General features: G+C 41.9%; 1 pseudogene; it reads left to right on the forward strand.

Annotated features, from left to right (window-relative positions):
* The first annotated feature begins 7558 nt into the window (after window positions 1–7558).
* Window positions 7559–10293, forward strand: LOC145012361 (neutral ceramidase 2-like; annotated as a pseudogene).
* The last annotated feature ends 294 nt before the right edge of the window (window positions 10294–10587 follow it).

The following is a 10587-nucleotide window of genomic DNA, read 5'->3' on the forward strand; positions in this document are numbered from 1 at the left end:
CTTATGTCGACTCTGAGCTATCTTCGGTCTCTGCTGAATAAGCTCCATGGTCTGAAGGACTCCTTCGATCCTTCCAATGACCTTGTAACCAACCTCTCCCCAATATATCGGGGTATGACATCTTCAACCATACAAGAGCTCAAAAGGCGGGGCATCAATGATGGAGTGATAGTTGTTGTAGGAGAAATCTGCAAGAGGTAGGTAGGAATCCCAACTCCCACCAAAATCTATGACATAAGACCACAACATACCCTCAAGTGTCTGGATAGTCCGCTCACTCTGACCATTAGTCTGCATATGATAAGCAATACTAAAATGTATCCTCGTGGAACTTCTGCCAGAAACAGGAAGTGAACTGAACATCTCGGTCTGCAACAATGGATATCGGGGCCCCATGATGAGAAACAATCTCCCGGACATACACGTTAGCTAACTTTTCGGCCGAAGAGCTCTCCTGAATGGCCAAAAAGTGGGAACTCTTGGTCAATCGATCCACGATGACCCATATAGCATCGAAACCCTTGGTAGTCTTCGACAACTTAGTAATAAAATCCACAATGACTTGTTCCCACTTCCATATTGAACCTCCAAAGGTTGTATCTTTCCATGCGACTTCTGATGCTCAGCCTTAACCATCCTACAGGCCAAGCATCTCTCAACGTACCAAACTATCTCCTTCTTTATACACGAACACCAGTAATTCAATCTCAAATCCCGATACATCTTGGTGGCTCCCGGTTGTATAGAAAAGCAAGAGTCATGAGCCTCCTCTAACTATAGCTGCCTGATCTTACCAGAAACTGGGACCCAAACCCGACCACACCGGGTCAACAATCCCTAACTATCGGTGACAAAACTGTTGATTTCTCCACTGATCTCCTGTTTCTGGTTCTCCTTCCTAACTCCCTCTGCCTATGCCTCTCTGATCAGAACTAAAAGTGGAGATTCAACAGATACCCTCATACACATCTCTCCCACTGAAAATTCAACCGAATTACGGTTCATGTCATCTGCTACCACATTCGCTTTACCTGGATTGTAAAGTATCTCGCAGTCATAATCCTTGACCATGTCCAGTCACCTATGTTACCTCATGTTTAAGTTCGACTGGTCTATAAGATATCACAAATTCTTGTGATCCGTGTAAACAGTACAACAAACCCAATAAAGATAATGTCTCCAAATCTTGAGGGCAAACACCACTGCCCCCAACTCCAGGTCATGAGTAGGATATCGCGCCTTATGCGACTTTAGCTACTGAAAAGCATAAGAAATCACTCATCCCCTCTGTATAAGGACTTCCCCCAAACCAGTGATTGATGAACCACAAAATACCATGAAATCCTCAACACACTTTGGAAGGGTCAACATCGGGGCCTCACATAACCTCTGTCGCATCATCTTAAAAGCAACTTGTTGCTTAGGGCCCCATAGGAAATTCACTCTGTTCCTTGTCATATGAGTGATGGGTACTACGATCTTAGAGAAGTCCTGAATAAATCTCTGATAGTATCCTGCAAAAACCACAGAAACTATTGATCTTTGAGGGAGATTTCGGAACCTCCCACTGCATCACGACCTCTATCTTGGTTGGATTAACCAAAATACCATCGTGGTTAACGAGATGTCCCAGGAACTAGACCTCTTGTAACAAAAACTCACACTTCGAGAACTTGGCATACAACCGTTCCCGCCTTAATACTCCCAAAATCTCTCGAAGGTTCTCTTCGTTCTACTCTTTGGTCTTGGAATACACTAAGATATCATCAATGAGCACAATAACAGATCGGCTGAGCATCGGCCTGCACACCCGATTCATCAAATCCATAAACACTGCAGGAACACTGGCGATCCCAAATGGCATCACCACGAACTCGTAATGTCCATAATGAGTCTGGAACGCTGTCTTCTCGACATCCTCCTCTCTCACCCGAATCTGATGATACCCCAACCTCAAGTCGATCTTGCAGAACCAAGATGCGCCTTGTAGCTGATCAAAAAGGTCATCTATCCGTAGAAGGGAATAATGGTTCTTCACCATTAACTAGTTCAACTCCCGGTAATCAATGCACATCCATTGTGAAGTATCCTTCACCTTAACGAATAGTATTGGTGCTCCCCACGGAAAACTACTCGGTCTGATGACCTGCTTGCCTAACAGGGCCTGAAGCTGAGAGGAGAACTCATGCATCTCAGGCGGTGCCAAGCGGTATGGTGCCTTGGCAATCGGAGCCGCACCTGTCACTAGATCAATCATGAACTCAATCTGCCTCTCAGGGGGCACACTGGGTAACTCCTCCGGGAATACATCTATAAACTCCCTAACAACTTGCACATCTAAAACTGAGACCTACTCCCCCACCCGAGTATCAACCACCCGGGCAAGATAACCTGCACACCCATGCTGAATATACTGTCGAGCCCTTGCTGCCGAACAAAACCCTGAACAAACCTTGGTACCCTCTCCATAGATATCCAGTTCTCCCCCAATTGGGTTTTGAACTACTACTCGATGGCCCTCGCAATTAATCATGACACCAAACATGTTCAACCAATCCATCCCTACTATCACGTATACATCCCCCATGAGGATAAGGATTAGATCAATCAGATAAGGCACCTCAAAGATCTCCAATACACAACCCTAATACAATTTAGATGTAGAAACCCCGTGTCCGTTGGCGATAGAAACCCGCAACGGAGACTCGAACTCCCCAACAGGCATATCAAACTCCTTATTGAATGTATGGAATACAAAAGACCAAATCGCACTCACTAAGAAGGTACCTAACAGAATCATATAAATAAGCTTACCATAAAATAATCGATAGAAAAGTAAATAGAAACATACTCATCAAGACGTAAGACACCACATTGGCCTCCTCCGATATGAGCTGAAAAGTGAAACCTTGAGCCCCTAGGGGATCCACCCTACCCTTTCTCCCATCAGTGACCCTTAGAGTAGCCGGCGCTGGAGCTTGCGCCGGTATTGAAGATAGCAAGGGACAATTGGCCTTCACATGACCAATCTATCCGCAGTGATAGAAAATCTTGGTGCTAGGTACTGGAACCTATTGACGGAAGTCCATCGCAATGTGGCACTGCCTGCCACATTTGTGGCATCCAGAAGAAAATTGGCAAGCACCATCATAAACCTTGCCGCACTTCCCACAAGTGTGCCTCCTATGTCTTCCCGATCTCACATCAACGGCCTTGAACCGTTTTGCCGCAGGTTGTGACTGCATCGGAGCCTACCTTTTCTCTCTCTTCTGGAGCTCGATCTCGATCTCCCGCCACCTGGGGGCCTCCTATAACTCCACCAGTGAACCATAGCGTTTTGTAGACACAAATTGATGGATGTCCGTCTTGAGCATGCTCAAGTACCGGGTCATCTGAGCTTGCTCAGAAGCAGCAAACTCAGGGCAAAACATTGCTCCCTCGATAAACATCTTGGTGATCTCTGTCACTGAATTGGTACCCTGCCTCATATCCAAGTACTCCTAAGCTAGCCTCTCCCACTCCACCAATAGAACATGTCTCGAGCGGAACATCTCCGAGAACTGCTCCCATGATACTGCAACCCTTTGCTCTAGAGTGTATGAACTATTAATCAATCTCCACTAATCCTTTGCCTCGAACCTAAGAAGGTTCAGAGTGCACTTGACATTTTGGTCAGCTGGGCAAGAGCAAGTAAAGAAACATCCCTCAACATCTAATAGCGACACCATGGCAATGATCGGATATTGAACCCCGTCAAACATCGGGGGCTTTGTATTATCGAAGTCCTGGTACTAGAAAGCTCTCTCAACTCCAATCCATGTCGCAACGACGGTTGTAGCAACAGCAGCCTCTAAAAGTGCAGAGTATCGGTTATCAAAGAACTCCATCATGGTGGTCTTGATAGACCCAAAAAACTTCGCTATCTACCCCCAGACAATAAAAACAACCTCTTCATGAATTATCTCCGTAAACCGGTCCTCAATCAATCCTAGCCCATCATGGCCACTTGCTCCGATTCTTGACTCAAATCGCCTCGTAACCACCATATTGAAAATAAACCAGAAAGAGATATCAGATAAAAAATATATCATACCAAAGGAACCATTCCCCCAACAAAACCATAGGGGGTTGTGATTTCCCTGTTATGCATATGGGTCCTGTGCTTCTAGTAGTATAGGCTCATACTACCTTCCATACCTACCCATATTTTTCTCAGAAGATCATCACAAAAACCCTAACAACACTCATTGGAATATGCATACACCATATTCTCACTTCCTATAGAAAGGCTAGACATCCCTCAACGGGTCAGCTAACTCTACATAACTCATCCATGAAACTTACACCAACCCTGCAACACTCATGTACGCTAATCATACATAACACCGGATCATATAGACAACCTAATACTTAATTCTACCCTAAGCCCATAACCAAACAAGGAATAGGAAATAAAGTTAAATCAAACATTCTCAGGCTATAAAATATTAGTAATGCACAATTTTGATGTATACACTAAGCACTACAGTAATGATGTCAATTTTATATAAGAAAGAACCTTAGACTATCGTGCATCATATAATCAGGCAATTCTATCATGCAATTTCTAAAGATCCCTAGCCTATCATTAGCATGATGTTCTAACATATCATAATATCAAATAACAGTGTGGTAATTGGAAGTCATCGGACTGGAATGCCATACAACAGGTCCACTCAGTCATCTAACTAGAATAATAAGCAAGAGTGGGGGCTTTTAAACTTTAAAACAACACAAGTTGTTTGTGAAGAAATCGAAATGCAAAAGCTCTGGTTTCAAGCCCAGGGCACCAAGTGAATCAAAGCAAGAGCTTACTCAGAGCTCGAACTCTATTCCTCCCCACTAAAAAAAGCGATTGAGAATCTTGAGAACCTAAACAAAAATGGTAGCCTCGACCCGAGCAGAAGTGTGATGTGTCTGGACTATCCAAGGGACTGCACCTCTACAGATGCTATCAAAAATGATTTTTTCTCACTCTCCACTACTACTTTGGAGTAGCCTAATCATACAACAGGTCCACTCAGTCATCTAACTAGAATACCCTCTATCTATTGACTCACACATAAAGAAGTAAAATCTCAACCTAACACAATATACCGACATATAACAAATAACAAATAACAAATAACAAACAAAATCAACATATAGATAATCATGCAGCCAAAAATCACATGCAGTCCTACAGATCTACCAGTCTACGCTTATCAACAACTATCATATAATCATATAGGTATATCCCATACCTAGCATATCATAAATCAATGTATAACAGGATATCAATCCAATGGGCCGGACTTGGTGCCTTCGACTCGTAAGTACAGTGAGGAAGACTCACCTCTTAATCTGAACAATAGCTGATGAGGTCCCGACTCCTAAGCTCAGCTCTAACCATCACCCATCCATCCAAATGACCAATTCTCAAACATAATCTGAAATACCCAAAATACCCTTAGGTCAAACTTGGTCAAAATAAGGTAAAAGTCAAAATTCCACAAATTCAACCGAGTCAACCCAACTGAGTATGCCAAGCGTACACATTGGTTGACCAGGCACAAGCCTGTTGACCACGTACGTCTTGCACGCCCAGTTTACATAGCTGGCTAACAACCCAACTCATTAGGAACTTAATCCTTAAGCCCTTAAGACCATTTTCCAGATCCAAGTCCAAAATGATGTCCTTGACCATAAAGTTTCCAACTTTATGGTCTATAGTTTCCAACAGTATGGTCTTGCATGGCCATTAATTGCCCAACACCAAAGATCCTAACCTCTTAATCCATTAAGACAACTTAGGTCATGTATGAGAAGAAACTAGTGTCCAAGATTACATTTTTACGACTCAGGAGGCTCTAAAACCTCTGAAAGGACAACTCGAATGGATTAGAGTAACCACCGCTCATAATATCAAGCTTATGGGGCCAAAAGAACATAAGATCAACCCCAAAAGAAGATATAAGTATAACTTCACCAAGTTCAGAACTTTATACCTCCAAGTGATGTCAAATGATGATGTGATTATGGATCTAAGGTGTTTCACTCCTCCAAGATGGTCTCTACTTCATTCTTTCTTCTTCAAAGGCACAAAACACAGACACACACAAGCTCAAAAATGCTCACAAGGTAGATTAGGGTTTGCAAAAACATTTTAGAGAATGGAGGCTGATGAAAGGAACAAGGTTTGAGAGTTAATGAAGAATAAATGCGGTCCAAACCCTAAATATTAGGCTTTGAGACTTCACCTCGTATGCCCAACGTACGTGGCTCCGCCCCACTATTCAAAATACGACAATATTAGCCCCTCCCAGCCACAAATCTTACTTTTTAAGGACCAAAATGTAATTAATCTCAATATAAGGGTCAAAAGTGAAAGTACCTAAAAACAAGATGTTATAATGATACACACACACACACACACACATATATATATATATATATATATATATATTATACATATAAAAAATAAAAAAACATATTATATATAACCTGTGGTGGTGTAATTTGATAGAGAAGGGTGGTGGTGGCGCTTTCCGACAGTAGGACCGATTTTTCAACAATAAGTTAAAAATTCCAGCAATGTGCAAGAAACAAACAAGATAGATGATTTTTGTCAGTGGGGAGAAGAGAAAAGAAAAAGACAAAGAAAAAAAAACAGAAGAGAATGTCAGATTTCCACCTGTCACCGGAAGTGTGGTGGTCACCGGTGATGAACTATCTCGTCGCCAGTCGTAGGTTGGAAATCTCGGCAAAGTACAACAAACCGACAAAATATATGAGTTTTGCTGATGGGGAGAAGAGAAAACTAAAAGAAAAAGAGAAAAAAAAATGAAGTAGAAAAATTCACTTGTCGTCGGTATTGGTGTCGTAATATCGTGTTCTAGCCTGTCGAGTTCCAGTCGTTGGATTGGGGTCGACGGTTAGGTGTAATATCAGGGTTTCACGTGGATTGGGGTCGACGGTAGCGGCTGGGTGTCACCGCCAATGGTGTCGCCGTTAAATCCCATTAATCTTGTAATGATTTATGACGGGGCTTTAATGAAACAGAATGTGTGTCGCATGTTTATGACACACAAACAATGTGTGTCATAATTTTTTTCCAGTAGTGTTAACATGTTTCTAAATAAATATATAGTAACAAATTTAAAATAAAAGCATTTCAGAATTCATATTTAATTAAAAAAAAAAAAACATAACTAAATAGTGTGTGGAGTTTAAGCAAATCAAAGTACGCCGTAAAGACAGCAAGAGTGCCTACAATTATAAGACAAAACACACACCTCAATCCTAACAGACTCGTTTTAACCTAAGAGATATCATCCGATGAAAACCATAACCAACTCCTTCTATATATTCCATCATAAATTTCATCAAATACAACAAACATCAGTCAGATATGTATCCAAATCATATTATTTTCTTACTTTTCACTCTACTCGTATGTGTCTTCCCATCTCCGGCAATCTCCAATTACTTGATCGGAGTTGGAAGCTATGACAGCACAGGTCCAGCTGCCGGAGTCAACATGATGGGGTATGCAAATCTTGATCAAAGCACCGCCGGAATCCATTTCCGGCTAAGAGCACGAGCTTTCATTGTAGCTGAGAGCTCCGAAGGCCCTAGAATTGCTTTCGTCAATCTTGACGCTGGAATGGCGTCTCAACTTGTCACCATCAAAGTCCTCGAGAGGTTATCCAAAAGGTAAAAAAAATTACTACTATAAGTTGTAACACTTAACGCCCTTAATTCTTTAATCTATCAATTTCATCACCAAAATCAGTATTGGATTCTATACACAATCGTAGATTTGGGAACTTGTACACAGAGGATAATGTTGCCATAAGTGGGACTCACACTCATGCTGGTCCAGGAGGTTACATGCAGTACGTAGTGTACTCTGTAACTTCACTTGGCTTCATACCTCAGTCTTTTGACGCCATTGTTACCGCCATTGAAATGAGCATTGTTCAAGCTCATCAAAATCTCAAATCTGGTTCCATCTTCATCAACACAGGTGCGTTTACACATGATGAAACTTTCAAGTTTCATCATTGTACTTCCGGCTTCGGGTTATCTATATCTTACACTGATACCGAAAACTTCATGACATTTTTGTAGGGGATTTGGATAATGCGGGAGTGAATCGGAGTCCAAGTGCGTATCTGTTTAACCCACCTGATGAAAGGTCTCGATATCCACGAGATGTTGATACCCAAATGACGCTTTTGAAGTTCGTCGATGGCACAAGTCAAAAAAGCATCGGAGCTTTCAACTGGTTTGCAACTCATGGAACCTCTATGAGCAAAGACAACACACTCGTTAGTGGTGACAACAAGGGTGCTGCTGCTAGGTTCTTTGAGGATTGGTTCGCTTCAAAAACTACAAACTCCACCACCTTTGATGCACAAGGTAAAAGCAATCATAGAATATAGGTGTTCCTAGTGTTTTAGGTAACTGATGTGATCTTATTGAATATGGAATAGATGATATCAATATCTTGAAGGAGAAAGCAACAGCCATAAAAGCCACCGGCGGTCAACCTTGCGGAAAGACGACGAGTCAAGGGTTCAAAGTGAGAAAGAACGCCGATGGGTCTAAATTTGTTGGAGCGTTTTGTCAGTCGAATGTAGGAGACGTGAGTCCGAATGTGTTGGGAGCTTTTTGCACCGATACTGGCTTACCATGCGATTTCAATCACTCCTCCTGCCATGGCGACGACCAGCTTTGCATTGGCCGGGGTCCTGGGTACCCAGATGAAATAAAGAGTACGAAAATCATAGCGGAGAGACAGTTTCTGAAGGCAGTTGAGCTATTCACCTCAGCTAAACAACACTTAACCGGAAAAATCGACTACCGCCATGTTTACTTAAACTTCACGAATATCAAAGTGTCATTAGCCGGTGGCCGGAGCGGCATGACATGTCCGGCGGCGTTAGGCCCAGGCTTTGCTGCCGGAACTACTGATGGCCCTGGTGCTTTTGGGTTCCAACAAGGTGATACAAAGGTCAGGTTGCACTCCTTAGTTTTTATGGCGACAAATATTAGGAAATAATAAAGATTAATCGGTGAATGCAGATTAACGAGTTCTGGAAACTTGTTAGAGATCATCTGAAAAAACCAAGCGATTATCAAGTCGATTGTCAAAAGCCGAAGCCGGTTCTTCTTTCCACCGGAGAGATGTTTTTCCCTTATGCATGGGCGGTAATCTTGATTGTTTACCCCCATTTCTCTTATTTAATCTAATCTAAACAAATTAAGTTGTGATTTATGTTTAATGCAGCCAGCAATTGTTCCGATTCAAATCCTGAGAATCGGCAAACTAGTCATATTATCGGTTCCTGGAGGTTCGTTCGTTCTCTTATTAACGTAAAAGTTCCTAAAGAACTGAAGTTAATTTTCCAAGTTTTTGCAGAGTTCACAACCATGTCAGGTCGAAGACTACGTGAATCGGTGAAGCAGACACTCATAAGTAACAGCGATGGTGAATTTGACAACGATACACATATTGTAATAGCAGGCTTGACCAACACATACTCACAATACATAGCGACTCCCGAAGAATATAAACAACAAAGATACGAGGTAATTAAAGTGTTTAAGAGAATAGCTTCTTAGTTGGACTTTTCCTTTGACCTATAGGGTCAAACAATGTTCATGGTGTTTATATCAAGTTGGAAGTTGTTAATGTTTGACCATTAACTACAGGCTGCATCAACACTATATGGTCCTCATACTCTATTGGCATACATCCAAGAATTCAACAAATTAGCAGAGTCAATGGCAAAAGGGCATAAGATTGGTAACAAAGGGCCATCTCCGCCAGATCTCTCCTCCGTCCAATTGAAGCTCCTACCAGATCCTTTCGGTGAATCATCGCCACCTGGCATAGAGTTTGGTGACATGAAAGAAGATGTTTCCATACCAAAAAGTGGCTTCTTTAGTAAAGGAGACAAACCAAGTGCTGCCTTTTGGAGTCCAAACCCGAGATACGACCTATTGAGCGAAGGCACGTATGCTGTAGTTGAGATGCTTCAAGGAAAGAGGTGGGTTGCAGCCTATGATGATGATGATTTTAGCTTGATTTTCAAGTGGAATGTATATAATGGTAGTAGTTATGGTTTGGCTACTCTTGAATGGGAAGTGCCTGATACAACTAGTAATGGGGTTTATAGATTTAGGCATTTTGGTTCGTCTAAGAAAACTATCAGTTCTGCTACAGAATACTTTACGGGCGCATCTAGTGCATTTACAATATCGTAAATGAAGTGGTCCGCGCTATAATACTCAACAGTTTGGAGAATCTTGCATCACATTGTACACAATGATAACATGTGTTTTTGTGGGTTTGTGACTTTAAACATAGTCTAAGAGACCTAGTATGTAAAAAAGGGAGGATCCTATTGGTATGAATAGGTCCTAAATCCCATTAGTTAGATTGGTTAATGACACAATTATCTCCCTTCTTCACCTCTATACAAGTACATTTCACGGAGAACCAAGAAAACCCGCATATAATTAGTGGTGTTTGAGTCGGTTTGTGTATTGTTTTCTACC

This window comes from Lactuca saligna, chromosome 8, assembly GCF_052625555.1.
Source record: "Lactuca saligna cultivar CGN05327 chromosome 8, ASM5262555v1, whole genome shotgun sequence".
Lineage (NCBI taxonomy): Eukaryota > Viridiplantae > Streptophyta > Magnoliopsida > Asterales > Asteraceae > Lactuca > Lactuca saligna.